At 40.3% G+C, this 17,719-nt stretch overlaps 1 protein-coding gene across 2 annotated transcripts in view; it reads left to right on the forward strand.

Moving 5' to 3' along the window:
- The window catches only part of lingo1a (leucine rich repeat and Ig domain containing 1a), a 114,377-nt gene that overhangs the window by 44,249 nt on the left and 52,409 nt on the right, over positions 1-17,719 (forward strand). The window contains exon 1 of one of the 2 annotated variants that reach the window (XM_062462748.1): positions 1,260-1,635. The exons of the other annotated variant lie outside the window; for it this stretch is intronic. The gene's annotated coding sequence lies outside the window, so the exon portion shown is untranslated. Of the gene's footprint in view, positions 1-1,259; positions 1,636-17,719 lie in introns of those variants that run through there. 2 annotated transcript variants of the gene reach the window in all.

Genomic DNA, 17,719 nt, shown 5'->3' on the forward strand with positions numbered 1-17,719 from the left:
TATGTTTCAGTATAGGTTTGGAATATCATTCTGTAATTAGGGAGATGGGAGGTTTGACAATAATAGAAAATAACTGTTTAATTTGTCATATAATGGAGGAACGATACTTTGTGGTGTGCAGTTAAGTGACAAGTCATTCATCGTCCCAACAACGTCAATATCTAAACTAACACGATTTTGCAAGATTCAAGTTAACCAAGAGTTGCTAGGAAAATCATTTCTATTTATTGTTGTTCCCCAAAGGAAACAAGGACTCTCCCAGTGCAGTTACAGTATATTCATCTTATCAGTCATATCATTTAAATTAAGGGTTTAAGCCAACCATTTTGAGGGGTCAGAATATATTTCCACGCTTAAAACAGACTGTAGATCAATGATTCCCATCTGCCCTCCCCCTATGTGAGCGTTGGGTTTCAGTGTGTTGTCAGTCTCTCTTCTCCAATTTCTTTTTACTGGAGTAGCACGTCTGAATTTTCTGCACTAATGTTGAAGTGAACACATTCTAATGTCCTTCATTTCATATTCACGTGTTGTTAATGGTAGGTGGCAGATTTAATGTTTTGCATCCTCTTATTCATAGTGTTTCATAAAGTCACAGTGTGTGATGTGCTCTGTACTGTCCAGTCTCCATCTTTCATGGCAATCCTTCCTTAGTTTGCCATTCCTTGTAAGAACATGACAAATATACTGTTGTTCATTGTTTAAACCAATTAAACTATTTTAGAAAATTAAGATTGCTAATGGTTTCTAATTGAAATGCCTAATTTGAACTGTAGTTCCTTCTATTTTAATTAGATCAACTGAGGAATAATAGCCACTGCAACGTTGAGTATGAAAATATGGCAAATAATCTCATTAGTTGCATCTGTTGTGTTTGTGCAGATCCTGCTGCAGCCCTTTCCCTCATGTTTCCCTCCCTCGCTCGCTCGCTCCTCTCCCTCATGTTTCCCTCACTCGCTCGCTCGCTCCTCTCCCTCATGTTTCCCTCCCTCGCTCGCTCGCTCCTCTCCCTCATGTTTCCCTCCCTCGCTCGCTCGCTCCTCTCCCTCATGTTTCCCTCACTCGCTCGCTCCTCTCCCTCATGTTTCCCTCCCTCGCTCGCTCGCTCCTCTCCCTCATGTTTCGCTCGCTCGCTCCTCTCCTTCATGTTTCCCTCCCTCGCTCGCTCCTCTCTCCATCTTTCTCCAGTGCAGCTCCTCCCTCTAGCTCGCTGTGCTCCAGATTCCACCCTCCCCTCGGTCCTCCTCCCTCCCCTCGGTCCTCCTCTCTGCCTCAATCTTCCCAACTACTGTTCAGCTACACCCTCCATGTCTGCACGTGTGTGTGGGGGGGTTATTGTTGAGTGAAGCTGCATGTGCCTGTGTGTACATGCACACTCACACCTGAAAGCAAAGGGCTTGTAAAGTCCGAAATCGGATATCAGACGGCAAACCAGAAGGCTTCTGCTTCCTGTGGCCACATCTTTCTGCGTATACCACGTTTAAGGAGACAGAAAATCTCCATATAGATCAGATTTGATTTTCTTGTGCATCTCATCAATGGAATCTTCCATCTTTTCCTCAACAACTTGGATTTAATAAGGAACCCCACTGCAATGACGGAAGCTCTTTTTAAATTCTCACATTTATAGTTCTGGTAAGAGCGCTGCACATATCTGTCTTACACTTATTTATTTTTAAAACGAATTTGCAGATGCAAGTATTGCATTTTACTGGGCGGAACAGAGGTACTGATAAATGTAGCAGATAATTATTTCATTTTAGAGGGACGGATGGAAGGAAAGAGGGAGGGGAGGAGACTGAAGTAGTGTAACATAATGATTTTCAGTTGTGTATCATCTGTTGTGGATGTGGATTTTTAAACTCAATTCCTTTAAAACAACTTTGCTGTTTGTATCTAAATGGTACAGTAGCACTGTTATTAGTTGTTGGTACATGCGTGTGTGTGTGTGTGTGTGTGTGTGTGTGTGTACACGCACAGGTGTCTGTTCAGGCTCATTCAAGGTGTGGTAAACAGAGCAGGCACAAGGTTCCTGGATTTCCTTGAGTTTTGCTCAAAAACAACGGCGGATGACATTAAAGAACGGCATTTTAATGGAAAAATTCTACAAAAATCCCTTGTGTGTCATGTTCCTCAACTTTCCATTTTCCAACTTGAATTCATGTGAATTTTGAGTCTGAATTTTTTCTCTACAGATTATTCTGACACCACATGAATGTAGTAGGCTAGATTTGAACTACCATCATGTGTGGTGATGATGCTTCGTATGTCCGTTTCGGAGCACTAGAGCGCAAATATTTTAATCGACAGCTGAGGCATTTAAGTGGCACTTAAATCTGCGTTCTGATTGGCTCCAGTACATACCGGTCATATAGGTACCGGTGCCATAGTAGCACCGGGTTTCGGTACAAAGTTAGGTGCAATGTTGCAATGCTTTAAATTCAAGGGTCTTGAATGCAAGTCTTGCATAGTGTAACCTACGTTTAGGGCTTGCTAGTTTAGAGCAACCAAACCCTAGTCCTAACCTCACTTTGCACCGTTTCGTTTTTGGTCAAACTCATTCCTTCTAAAATATATGACAGCTAACAACCATGTAGTCACACATGTTGTAGCAAAGACTTGTTTACCCAAGTAGAGCTGTTGTGTTTTGACATCACTAAATGTACAAAATGGGAATCTTTCCTGCCAATTCTCTTTGTACAATGATATTTCAAGTATCAACTGAGAAGTTGGCTTTTGTGAACACATTAACAGAAGCATTAAAGAGCAACTAAACACCCAAATAAAAGTTTTAGTTAAATCTCTGATACTCACACATGCAAAACTCATCAATCCAGATCTTGACAACAAATATTTGCAAAAGGGTTGTTTTTAAATATTTGGTAGTTACATTTACATTTAGTCATTTAGCAGACGCTCTTATCCAGAGCGACTTACAGTAAGTACAGGGACATTCCCCCCCGAGGCAAGTAGGGTGAAGTGCCTTGCCCAAGGACACAACGTCAATTGACACGGCCGGGAATCGAACTGGCAACCTTCAGATTACTAGCCCGACTCCCTAACCACTCAGGCACCTGACTCCCCGTTAGTTATTCCAGACTCTTGGTTACAAACCTTTGAAATTTGAGACTGAGTACCTTTTCGATAACTTGGGCGGAATAACAGCTGGTGTTGTAAGTGAAGGTGTGACGTGTGGTACAGGGCAAAGTTTACGTTGCTATTTTGGTTGTCTCATCTGCATGCTGGATGAGCTGCATTCCTTTCATCTTCACTGCTGTCTGGTTATCAATTCTTTGTTCATCTCCTGCTCGCTCACTCTCTCCTTTCTATGTGTCCATAAGCTCATGAGAGAGGGTGGATGGGAGACTTTGTTACAGAGAAGATGGAAGTGATGGATACATAAAAGAGGGAGAGTGCAAACAAGCTGCAAAATGGTGGGGGGTCAGTTTACACATAGATCTGTGCTCTCTAAAAGAAAACATGATTGATAGGGCTGGCCTTGCATCCAGTGCAGGTCTGGTTGCTTTTCCTACAATGAACATCAATATTTATTACATTTCCCATTTTAGTGGAGGGAACCATGATAACACACTGTGGGCTGGAAAAATAATAAAAGATAAATCAAATTACCTAACCTTGGGCAGAGCTTCCACTCCGATTTTAGTTAAACTTCTTCCCTTCCCTTCTTCCCAGATTGGCTTGGTCGCAAATATGAAATACTGATGCTCATATGTTTGTCTACAGTTATCCATACAATCTGTCATTGCTTTTTTGCCTATTCCAAATAAGAGGTAACTGACTCAGGTAACTGGCCTTTCCTTAAGGTGCGCTACATAGTCTGTGATTTTAATTCTGTCAGTCAAATCTTTTGAAGCTGCCCATTTGTAGCCTTTAGTCAGGCAATGTAATGCAGAGTGGCTGGAGGATTCTGTCAAGCACAATGTAAGGCGACCAGGTATGGAGACATTGCTGGTGTTAGAGCCATTGCTCTGCTCCCCATTTTATGTAGCCATTCTCAGGTAGCACACAAAGGGAAGGTCAGAAGGATTACAGGACAGAGGCTTGGGCACGCAGGTTATGAAGACCTCTAGTTGGTCAGACACAGGTGAGCCAGCACACACGTAAGCCAAATTGGAAAAAGATAGTCTAAGCGAAAGCCAATTGGCTTGAGCGGGCTACAGTAGCCTGTGATCTCTCTTTAGAGCTTTTTCGACTAGAAGTATTACCTTGCGAGATGGACAGGGCTTCTGAAGGTGTAAGGAACCGTTGAGATCTTATTTCTGCCAGGGATAGCTTGAATCCTTTAAAAGGGGATGATGACAGGGAATTTAAAGAAAATTAGGATTATCTAGAGTTGCCAGGTGTTGTCAGGGTAGTTTAAGGTACAGTCACATATCCCTTATACACCCAGAACAAGGGTTTCACCCTGCACAACTGAAGTGAGTTTTAATCATTGTCAAACCAATTTACACTTACAACAAAGGTAATACCTGATGATTCAGATGTCTGCTGGTGGCCATTCATACCAAAGTTTGTAAATCCTGACACTACATCGGCATTGGGTCAGTGGAGACGCATACATAAATGAGTATTCTCTGCAAGACGCTTAGATGCTCAGATTTCCAAATCAAAGGCTGACATTTAATTTTCTATCAAAATGAGGTGAACATTGTGTGTAGTGGGTCATTTTGTTGCTTCAATGGAAGTGTGCTTTTCTGCTCCTAATCTGCTATAAAGCTAGAGCTTTTCTGTGTGTGGTTCAGCCATAGTGACTGCTGCTTTTCTGTGTGTGGTTCAGCCATAGTGACTGCTGCTTTTGTGGGAGTAAAGAGGTATAATATTTAGTGCCCCACCTTATAATACCCAAGACATTACGATGGAATAAGACAGATTGTCACCAATCTACAAGGTCAATTAAATCTGTTGTCACGAACAATTGAAATAAAGGAATGTCTTTTCATAGCAGTCTATACTTACACAGCCTTAACCTTAATTAATAATCCCCTCTCATGATTGACACAATGTGAAGGTGTTGCATGAATAGCTGTAAGATGAGTGGCAGGTGTAGGTATTGTGCAATAGGGTCATGATAGTTGATACATTATTCTGTCATCTCTCTTCTGCATATTTTTTAAATTGAATTACTTAACTTAGTTATATTTAGAACATTCAATGATATTTAGTAGGTGGTGGTTGCCTTCATCTTCTCATTTGGCAGTTCTATCCAAATTATTTGTGTATAAGCGATGTTGTGTATGTGGATATACATTTAAATGAATTGAAATCAGAATATGTCTACTTTAAATGCATAGTTTTCAGTTACTTTTAATCTACGCCTTCACATGCTCTGGAGAGCCTTAGTAAAAATGCAGGCTGGATATTAATCAACGTAAGCCCACAGTTCAAGAGTAGTGTTCACAACGTGTCAGATGGGGTCAGATGGCTTAGCGGTTAGGGAATCGGGATAATAATCAGAAGCTTGCCGGTTCGATTCCCGACCGTGCAAAATGAAGGTTATGTCCTTGAGCAAAGCACTTCACCCTACTTGCCTCGGGGGAATGTCCCTGTACTTACTGTAAGTCGCTCTGGATAAGAGCGTCTGGTAAATGACTAAATGTAAATGTAGGTGTGTCAGAAAAGTGCCAGAGTATTTAATCATAATGTTTACTTATGTTGTAACTGTGTTGAATTTAGAAAGTCTAAATTATTTGTATTTGAAAGATTCATGTAATTCTTTTGGGGAAAAAGTGTATTGTTCTAGTATCCACACCATGGACAACAAAGATGGATTCATGTAAGAATAGTTTTCCTGCTATGTAAGGTATCTTTCACGTGTTGCCTTGGCATGATAATGGGTAAAAGCTGAAGTCTGTCATGAGATGTCAGTGGCCAGATCACACAGTGTGTGCTTATTCCTCTGCAACACGTGAGAAATATCCTATAATCTGATGATAATCTTATTATCAAGGTACAGTGGCAGTGTGTGGAAACATGTGAGAAAATGTATTGTGGGTGGCCTAAATCGCAATGTCCAAGACTGTAACTGCCTGTCACCTCTAGGATAAAAGACAAACGTTGTTCAAAAACCATAACCCGAACCCTATCTTTCAAATGTACAGACTTCTCTCTACAGTATGCATTAAACACACAGTAAAATGATATTGCCTACACAAGCATAGAAATGCATTGCATAGGTGCAAATATGTGTAACACATGCTTTTGTACCAACATTTGATGAGGAAGATATGAGACAGCTGTAGGTAAAGGGAAATTAAACAGCATCAAATTGTATTTGTATCCTTTTTACAGTTTTCCCCTGATCACACCTGAACCAATAACCCTCAGATGAAACCAAAGAAACTCTCTTAGGAGAGAAAAATAAATGATGAAACCTCAAGAGGAGCATTTTCATCTCTTCCAGAGATGGTTGGCACTGCAACATGTGACTCCTAAGGAAGCCTAATCTCCCTAAGCCTAATGAATAATGCTTTGCAACCTATTATGTTGGATTCCAATATCTCACACTGATACAATGTTAAATGATTAGAACATTTTAGTTTTGTATAGAGTCAGGAAACAGGAGCGGTACATACTTTTAGGTTAGGTGGAGTGTGTGGCATATACTGTAGAACTGTCCCTTTTAAGTCAGGTGACCTGATCGAGCATACTGGGACCTAAGTGAAGAGGTATTATACATTTAGTCATTTAGCAGACACTCTTATCCAGAGCGACTTTTTATACTTACCGTATATGAAGACAATAGAAAAAATATCAATTTAATGACAATATATTACGCTCTTATTTAATACATTGGAATTTAATTTAAGTATGTATATGTTTTTCTTGGGGAATTCATGCACAAACTTTGCCTTCTTAAATGTGTTTAATGACCAGTCAGTCAAATTGAATAGCTAGATAGTCTTCAAGCATCTATATTCTCAATCGCAAACTCTGTCTTCATATCATGAACCCCATCTTGATACACGAGTACAGACGTTCACCTTCATATTAGAAACAAGGTTTTAAGTATATTATTTTCAGTCCCTCTCACCATGCACTGTCTATCATAATATTTTCATATTGCCTCTACTTGGGATGATTACTAATGTCAGGTGTAGATGTGAAGATGAGACTCAGTGACCAGCAGTGGAAAACCTCCACTCACATTGTTTTATTTGCATAAATATCCATGCTTGCACATAATTAATTAAAGAAATAACCTTGAGTTTACCAGTCAAATGAGGTGTGACTAATTAGCAGTGAAGGAAGTTCCTAAATCCTCAGACAGGTCAGAGCAATAAGGCTCCCAAAGAGCTTATCTATTTTCACAGAGTTTTTTTCTCCTTTCCTGTACTTAGGCAAATGACAGAAAGAGCTTTTGAATTGTAGGTTAGACAGAGTGAGCTGTCCCTTAGAGCAATGTTGGCCCTCTTCAACACTCCCACAGTGCTTTTGTGAAATACTCTTCACTGGTGATTGTCAAGAACGCAACTTGACCGAAGGCTTTGTGGGGGGAAAAATCTGCAGGATTTTGTATTGATATACACAGACAATGACTAATTCACAGAAAGTTGGTCCACAGTCTCTACATTAAAAGCAACAGACAGCTGAAGGAAAGGTGTCATAACGACAGTGTTTTCAGTTATTTATCAACATTAGTTTAAAGTCAACCATTTTGAGGGATGTGACAAAGTTATTACCCTGAGGATAATCGGATTAATATGCAGAAGATAATAGGATTAAACATTTCAACATAACAGTAATCAGTGCCATACAATCCATGTTCATTTTCAGTCCTACTCACCTTGAATGATTTGAGAAATTGATTTTGCACGTTGACAGTTTTGCAGCCAAGAATCAAGTCAATCTGATGTCTTGAGTACTTCTACTGCCTCTGGAACATGTAAATTCATTTCAGATTATCTCTCTTGCTCCTCTTGTTTCCATGGCAACTTGACAGGCAATGAAGAATTATCGGGTGTGAAGTCTTTAACCAACAGAAATGTTCCATAGGGTAACTAAGTAAAGTATTGATGGTGAAAACAGACCTTCTCCGCTCCACATTAAATGTGTCTAGGTTCTACAGAGGTGCACTTTTATATTTGAGAAGCTTTAGCAAATGTTTGACCTTTTCAGTATTGATGCACTGCAACACATTACTGTGCTGTTCTATGTTAGCATTTCAGCTGAATGGTGTTGATCATTGTTAGCTATTGTTGTGTTGAACAGCGTTGCATTGACCTTTGTGGTGTTTTAAGAAAATGATAGTACTATATCAAGTAAAGTCTTGCAAGATTTCTGTGCAAATGCAACTAAAGACTAAGGACTAAAATATAAATATGTTTATAATAAAATGTTAAAGTAAACCATACTATCTGTTATTAATAATAACATATTATATTGGAGTGACTTAAAGTTGCTGGCATGACAAGTGATGTGATGTTGAGAGTGAAAATGTTGATGCTGCAATGGTTACACTACAGAATCATGATTGCACAGGGCACAGAAGTGGCAAAAATCAATACATTGCAGAATAATAAGTGTTCTGCAGCGTTCTGAAGAGCAGAGTGGCTGCAGTTCTCTGTATCATTCTGTTGACACACAACCACACCCATATCAAGCAAAGGGTAGACTAGACTAGATTGCAAGAATATAAGATACATTTTCTAAAGGAACCAGCCAACCGGCCATTTAATGGCAAATGAAATTTAAGCATGACCATGACTATTTGTTGCCACTTTTTGCTCTTTTAAAAATTATTATTTTAATACTAGGCAAACTGATTTTGTGTATGCCTTTAGTGTATGCACGAGACTTAGCTGCACCACCTTGGAATAATACATTTAAAGGAAATTATATGGTTTGGAATAATACATTTAAAGGAAATTAGATGGTTTGGAACCACAAAAAGTATACTTACAAGGAAAAAAGCTCAGTTATCACATCAGTATCAAACAATGTTCATATTCTTGTGCACAATTTAATGAAGAGTCTTAAAATAGTGGGGTTAGGGTTAGTCAGGGGAGTCAGGTGGCTGAGCGGTTAGGGAATCGGGCTAGTAATCTGAAGGTTGCCAGTTCGATTCCCGGCCATGCCAAATGACGTTGTGTACTTGGGCAAGGCATTTCACCCTACTTGCATCAGGGGGAATGTACTTGTACTTACTGTAAGTCGCTCTGCATAAGAGCGTCTGCTAAATGACTAAATGTAAATGTAAAATAGAAACAGTATTGATACTTATTTAAGACCGAACCTGACTGACAGAATGAATAGCATAATGTGCATAGTGGATTCTATGAGTGGCACATAAAACTTAAAAATAATAACACAGAAAGTGTGGCGAGAAATAACTGCGAAGCACAAGTAGTTGAGTATTTTATAGGGGCTTTGACAACTAGTATTTTGTTAGTGTGTTACCCCTCAAAGTGTAACATGTTAGTGTGTGTTACCCTTCTGTAACATGTTGTCAGTGCATCAATAGAGTGATATTTGTGGTGGTAATTGGCATGTTCCTTTAGAGATCATAATAGAATACAGAATAATTTAGATTCCATGGGCAACTGCAAACTTCACCTCTTGTTTGGTTTCATTCTTAATTCTAAATTGTTTAATTTGGCTGTGATGAAGTTTTTACTTGCAGGTTGGAGGTTAATAAAGATCTTTAATTGAATTAATACACTTGGAATCACACAATTTAAAGTAGACAACCAAGCATGGCATTTTAATAATCTTATTACTGCAGATCCCTTGGACACAAGTGGATTGCAACTTGCTCTTCAAAAACCTTTTCTCCAGAAAAACAAGTCAAGCTTATACAGATTGATTGGGTTGCCAGACAATGTTGTGAAGTGAATGGCTCTAAGGTAATGATTGAACAACTGTTCAATCATTACCCAGGCCCAGAAGCCTATAGGTTTAACCATGTGGATTGTGCTCTAACATAATTGTAAAACATTAACACAGTGTGTTGCACCCAAATTCTACTTAATTCACTATTTTCTGATTATAAAGACACACACTAACACAAACAGACCACCTCTATTAAACGCTATTGACCTCCTTACACATATGAGGCATGAGTAATCAGCCAAGTTTAATTTGGCAGTGCTGTTGTACCGGCATTTAATCTGAACTTTCCCATCCTAAGGACATTTTTCCGCAGGTGATTCTGTAATAACTGGGTTTTAATCCATGACTATGTCCATGCAGGCCATTTTAGGCATGGAGTCCAGTCATGCGGGAAGCCCTGTTGCTGTGAGAGAAGTAGACAGGCGACATGCTGATTGCCTGCCTTTGTGGACTGACTCCCCGGTGGCAGCTATGACTCAGATGCAAGCCTTCGTTTCCTCTCTTAACAATAAATTCACCTCAGTGGAAAACAGCCCTACATTTGGCGAAAAGTGAATTATATAACTTCAATCACTAATTTTTGGTTAATTTTTGTATGGTGGTCTACAATGAGCGAGAACCTGTATAAAGGGGCAAATCTGGCTTTTAGAGGACAGAGAAGATGCTGGGATTAAATGCCCTGTTCTTTTGGCATTGGAAACCACAAAGCTGTTCATAAATGAACAGTGGCTGCTGTCAGTGTCACAGCTGAATGTTAGGGTCCTAAAATAGAAACATTAGCTGTGGTGACAAGCTGTGCCACTGGGTCCCATCTAGCTTAGCTTAATGAAAATGGTAACTTTTTGATGGGTAATCACAAGGTTTCGCACAGTTTCACACATCATGTGGTGATCTGTGTGTCTACTTTCCTTGATGAAGTCTTTGTCCATTTTTCCTGTTACTATAATATGGGGACTTCAGCCATGAAACGACTTAACCCAGTCAGATGAAATGTAATAGTGATCGAATACAGGAGTGCTACATAATGATAAATAGTTTGAATGAGATTTATTTTGGTGTGAACTCCATCTGGCCTAATGAGTATTATCCATCCAGTCATGGTGAAAAAGGCAGGGGGCTATCAGAACTACTCTTCAGAGTAGATAGGGGCTATGACCTGCTGATGCTGGTGGAGGAAGATGGGAAGACGGTGGTAGGTGATCTTGAAAACAGAGAATATTGAACCATCAAAGGCTTTAGCGGACACAAGTCCTTTTATATGATTACGTTGGAGGCTGATTCATTGCTGAGAGTTTTAAAGTGTCACTGGTTTGTCATTTGCAAGGCTGATTGAACTACTATAAATGACCGTAAATGGTAGTTTAAACCAGAACAGGCTCAGTTGTAGTCCGATGAAATGTAACATTGATTTATTACATGAAAGTTACATAATTAGCCCTTTACCACATCTGCCTGGCAGAGATCCACCGATCTGGCTGGCACAGATGGTATGGTGTTTTCCCCCCAAAAAAGAAATATTTCAGGGAGAATCAAGTAGGAATCAATCAAACCACACATCAATTTGCAGCATGGACTGTGAAGAATGTAATCATACCTGCTGCTTAAGCTTCCTGTATGGTGCAGCTTGCTGAAGTATGACATTGTCAGCCTAACCACCGTGGAGGCATGTTTTTTTTCTGAACATTATGACTTAGGCTAAACAGTTGAATCCGCTGTCAATCAGCGGCAGTGTGAAATGGCCCCATGCTCACCGCCTCAGACCTCGGCTGCAGGTTCAGACGGGGGGGATGGCATCGTTAGGCCAGAGCCCTGAGGTGGTTTGACATAGTTAGCACGCTGACATATCTTAAATATAGGCCTACAGTTTTCTGAAAGAAGTGCACTGCTGACAGAACCACCAGTATCTGATCTGATCTGGTGTAGGTGGGAAATGCTGAGTCCCAGTAAACAATACAGTCTACTGGAGGCTGGCAGTAGACTGTATTATAATCAAGTCCTGCTAATTTTAATAAGCAAAGTACGTACGTATACATTTTAATCAAAACAAAACAACTTATTCAATTTCTTATTAAATATAAAAAAAATCAGAAGTGGCTCGCAAATTACTGTACAACTTAACTGTATATTTAATAGTTGTATTAATAGTTTGTAGATTGTACAACATCTCAAACCATCATTAATATTTAGCTATGTATTTCATAAGTCTACACATCTGATGTAACAGTCAAAGTGAACAAAATCTTTGCAAGAGGTAAACGTTTCTCCAGCACTGGAAATGAAGTTCCACATTTGCATTTGACAGTCCTATACCACTCAAAAATAATAATTTGACAAGTGCTGTTTGAAGAGATAAACTTAGACATTTGCATTTTTGTTGTGCTAAAGTTGAAAACCCCTTACGTATAATACGCCTTTTCCATTTGGGGCTGTCAGCATAAGGGGGCTAGCATTAGTCATCGCTTGTGCTTGTCAAATCACTGTCCCTCTGCACTACCCTTAGATGCTTCAGTCACACTGGCATAATACCTTCCACAGCACTTTAAGCAGAAGAGCACACCCTTTTCTCAGTCTCAGACAGGGTGCAGCTGACACCAGGAACACAAGCATGGTCCTCCTGAGGCTGGAGGGTTTAAGGTGATGATTACATCAGATAGACTGTGACCGACAGAATGTGAAATATTTCAGCATGTGAACATATGTATAGCTGCATTCAAATGCAGAAATGGGTCTATATTTGGAGCCTACAAATGGAGGCTGGATGGAAACAGTTCTAGACCAGTCCACTTTCAAAGAAAACATTATTCTGAAATTGACACATGAAAAAAGAATACAGGTTTTGGAATATTGTTTCGACAGTAGGCTACATTAATTGCACAAAATGCTTGTAAGCCTTATGATCTTCAGGATAGTATGTTTAGGAATAATGATTTGTTGTTAGTAAACAGCACAAGTTTTAGGCAATGGACCAAGCAGAAGACGGAATGGCCTACAAGGAAAATCTCTCAACCTCCCGATGGCTGCCTTGCTGAGGGGAGGCAAGATCAATATTTCAGATGTTGACAAATGGCTCCTTGTTGCTGGAAAAGTGAGAAGTAGCCTCATGGCAATCATAAAAGGGCATTATGCAACTGTCACCCAAATTAATGTTTGATTTTAGTGACAGTGCACACATAGAATGACTTGAATTAGTGGAATACATGAACAGACGGCTGAGTAAATTCTTTCTGACAAGGAGTTGGCAGTGAATATACACTCTGAATATACACTCTTAAGTGAAAGACGCTTGTCATTTATCCTGGCTCAGTTCACCTTTGTTTGTTGTTCCAGGTGCCACATATGAGGCATGAGTAATCCTGTGCCAGGTTAAGGACACCGATTTCTTCACTTTGCTTTCTATATATTCTTGTAGGCTTTCATGTGTCAAAGACGGTAGATGATATGCTACTCTCACACAGTGCCTTCCTGTGTGGTGTGGTTATATATATTTCTAAGTGCAACTTGGTCGCTTGATCGGTCCACAAAAATAGCATGTGCATGCATAGATATTGCTAATTTGCACTTGTTTTCCTGCTGTTTCCTATTGTATAGTCATCATCCATCCTCCATCCATCCATCATCCATCAATATCATCCAAAGTGCAGCACATCCACAGAGCCCATCACCACCACTAAAGTGTACTTCTGTCGTATCAACACACGTGTCCATGCATTCCCTGACTAAGTCCAATTTGTGTGCTACTCAAAAGAAATGCGATGTGTTAATTTTTGTGTGTGTCTGTTTGTGTCAGAACATACGTCAAGTCGTATTAGGTGCTAGTTGACCTTTTTGCAGCGCAAAACTATGAACATTCATTTGAATGAATGCCCCTTTGCTGCTCCTTCCTCCTCCTTGTCGACTGTCAGGCATATTCAGGTAGAATAGCAGCGTAACTGGGGAAACGGTCTGCTTAAAATCATAAAGCGAACCAAAAGCATTTTCAATCAGTTTACTATTCAGACATTTCTGTCTCCTGGTAAAATAGTAAAAATGTTTTTTTTTTTAGATTAGACAGATTCTTATTCAATCTAATTGTAAATCAGACATCTCCCCTCTACCAGGTGGTACTTACTGGTACTTGCTAAAGTCTGAAGTATTGAGCCCATAATTCATGTAGCTTTCAAAACAAGGCAAAGTAATGTCTCCTAATGGGGACAACAACATACCTTGATTAAATGCATTACTGAAATAACGCAGAAATGGAGGTTGACATCTGCTGTCTCGGAAGATACAATGAGCAGTACTACCAGCTTGGTGTGCAAACAATGTTTCATCGGATCTGTTTTCCTTTAGAGCAAGACACTACTCGTAGTGAACAAACTACACTTACCTTGGAGTTCTGTAAATGTTCATGATACAGTCTATCACATCCAGTATACTATACGGCGGTTGTGGTTCTCTTCATCTTTGCATTGTTAGTCAATTATTTTCATGCAACCCTAGGACCTAGGACCTAGCCTAAGACCTAGCAGAAGAAGAGGTAGAATCAGGACCTAGCCTAAGAACCAGACAAATCTGCAAGCTCATGGTTTATTTGTTCTGGCAGATGAGTCTGGTCATCCTCCCATTCAAACAGATTTCCCTCCAACCAGTATCTGGTCAGCTTAATCACAACAGTGTATCAGATATGGGGCGGGGTTGATACAATGACTGTACAGTGTTGCGCCGTTGAGGCAACAACCAAGATGACATTTCGTTGCTCTGATTGGTTGTATCCAACTGCGTTCAGAAGCGTTTTGGTCTGCACCAGTTGATAACGCCTGCTGAAAATCAAGATAAACACAGAGGTTCCCGAACAGCGATGCCGGGTAAATAGGGTCCAGCCAAATAACACAATTATTCCACCCACATGCTGGCTGATCTCATGGACTTTCAGATAAATTGCGTGAGCAAGATACCAAATTATTTTTGGTACGTTTAGCTTAGTGTATCAGGGGATAGATATCCCAGAACATTAGATGCCACCACGGTAAGTCTACGGTTCCGAAATGTAGACCCATGTCTGCGAACCAAGAAAAAATATGCTTAGTCACGTTTCTCATTTCCTCCCTAACCACTTGGTGACAGAACTGTTCCCTTGTTATGTGGTTGTGGTACAGCTAAGTACCTTAGGTCTCACCAAGGGCCCTCTGCAGATATGTAACTGCCATATGATGTAAATCTTATTTTTTCGCTTGCCTTTGAAGTGTGATGCAGAAAGCCTCTCCAACCATATGAGCCGACAGCTTTTGCAACAACTGGGGTAATTATTTACAGAAGGGATAGTGAAACCTTCTAAAAATATAAATTTTCCCTTCCTACAAGGTCTCCCTGGAGGTTTGTGAACAAGAAGAGAGGAGGGGGAAAAAAGTAGGAAGTCTGTGGCAATGATTCATTCCTCTTTCAGTCCCTCATGTATTCTTCTTGAATCAGTCGCTGCTTCTGTGTACAAAATAAACAACTTATGTTTGAAAACTGGGTACTGTACATCACTCGGTTTAAAGCCAGTATGCAGCCTAAGGTTCCCAGGAGGGGCGTTCTTGGTAGTTCCAATGTCAAAATAGAGAATCAATAGAGATGCGGCTTTTGCTCTGGAATGGCCTACCCATGGAAATACTGTACTCTCGTTTAACTCTCTTTTAAAAACACACGTTTTTTCATGTGACTGCAGCATGGTGAGAGCGTTATTAATGGTCATCTTCAAAAATAATAACATTAAAGGTAATGATTAGAGATATTGAACATCACAATTGCAGCATCTAATATTCATTGGCAATTTGAATGTGAAAAATACTGTGTCTAACCCTAACCTAAGTCAGTTGGCTGAGCGGTGAGGGAATCGGGCTAGTAATCCGAAGGTTGCCAGTTCGATTCCCGGTCATGCCAACTGACATTGTGTCCTTGGGCAAGGCACTTCACCCTACTTGCCTCGGGGGAATGTCCCCGTACTTACTGTAAGTCGCTCTGGATAAGAGCGTCTGCTAAATGACTAAATGTAAAATGTAAATGTAACAGCTAATGCAAATGCATGAATTGATCTCAAAGATCAAGTTGCTTGGTTACATTGTGATTTTCTGTGGAGACACCAGTCAGCGTTAGTGACTAGAACGTTTTTTGTGGACTCAGCAGTGTGTCACTAGACTCCATATTGTATCCAGTTGAAATCAATCAACTGTGAACACTAACCCCGTCAGCCTGACGTCAGTGTCTGTGATCCATACGTGCTTCCTCCCATCTCAATCACTTCTGTCCCTTCATACCAGCAGAGGTTGGATGTTTAAAATAACAGTGCTCCTATTTTGTGATACAGCAGAAGATATAAGCGTATAAGCATACATAAGAGACAGACAGGCGCCTACAGCAGCCAGGCAGGTTAATAGGACGGCAAATAAGGATATTGAAGTTGGCAGCAGAAATCAGACCATCTTTGATATGTTCTGCTGTTACATGGAGTTAACATGTACACGGCTTCACTCTGGAAAACATCACACCAGTAAACTTGTAGGATTGTGTGATATGCTTAATTACACTTCAAATGAACGTTATACTTATCACTACCTTGTCACTACAAGTGATTTTCAACAGTCAAAACATTGTATGTACACAAATTACTATGTGTTTGATATTATTAAGTGTTTGCGGTATGGTTTATTCTAAAAGTGTAAGAAGGTTCAGTATGGGGAAGGGCAGTGAGTGGATGCTTTAAAGGGCCAGGTAAAGGTTGGGTTACCAAAACAAGGTTCAGTTTTCACTGATCATCCTCTTACTCCTGGAAAGCCCAACCTCCCCCATCTCTACTTTCACTACAGTGCACATAAAGTTGAAATAATGTCACCATCAGTGACATTATTTAACCATCAGTAACTATGCAGATCACCATGATGTTGATCTCTGAAAGACTTTGAATTCCAAGATGCAGCACCCTGTCTCGGCTCAGCACGTTGCCTGGCAACCATTGCAAGGGCTACACTAATCTCATTAAAAGAAGCAGCTAGATCAATTACGTAGAAGCTAGATTATTATCACCCACTTATAGACCACAGACGATCACTACAGCAGTATACTTCTAGAGTAAACTACTGTGTTTCTGTAAAGAATGTAAACACTGTAATCACATCACAGCGGCAACAGCATCTGTTAAACAACCAAGTACAGCATCTGTTCTTGTCCTGTCTTTGATATTGACTAGCGTTCTCAAAGACATTCAGGTCCCCATACTTTCCAAGAATACTTTAGTATGTCAATCCCCTTGTGAAGGGGTAGAGCAATAGGTGTAGGGAAAGGCAAGCTGGATCCAAGTAACCAAAATATGTTTATTAATCTATAAACCAGGAAAACAGAGAACTCCTCACGTATCACGACAAGGAATCCACAAAGGGAGCAGAACGCTGAGTGAGGGGAATGAGACACAGAAGTGCAGGAAACCAGGAACCAGGGGAGAGAGACATGACCAGGAACATATACCCAGGGAGACAGACAGAAAACACCAGGAGCAGGGAAAACAGGGAGAACAAACATAAATATCTGGGGGAGCGGCCGTGGCTGCGGCACCCTTGGGCCGAGAAACAGTTGGAGCTAGCAGAGCTAGCAGTCCCCCCTCAGATGAAAGAAAGCTACGATCTGTAGGTACTGTTCTGTGCCATCTACAGCTTGCCTGGGCTAGTGAAAACTAGTTCTGAAGGACATTTAGGTGAATGTAAAAGTGTTTGCAAAATCCAGATCTGTCCTCCCATTAATCCGTGAAGCGGACATGTGTCCTGTCTAATATATGCATCACCCCTCTCTTCCTGTACCAGGCCCATCATCCCCACCCCTTTCGTTTTCACTAAAAAGCGTAATTGAACCAGAACATGGC

Source organism: Osmerus eperlanus, chromosome 5 (genome assembly GCF_963692335.1).
Source record: "Osmerus eperlanus chromosome 5, fOsmEpe2.1, whole genome shotgun sequence".
In the NCBI taxonomy this organism is placed as follows: Eukaryota; Metazoa; Chordata; class Actinopteri; order Osmeriformes; family Osmeridae; genus Osmerus; species Osmerus eperlanus.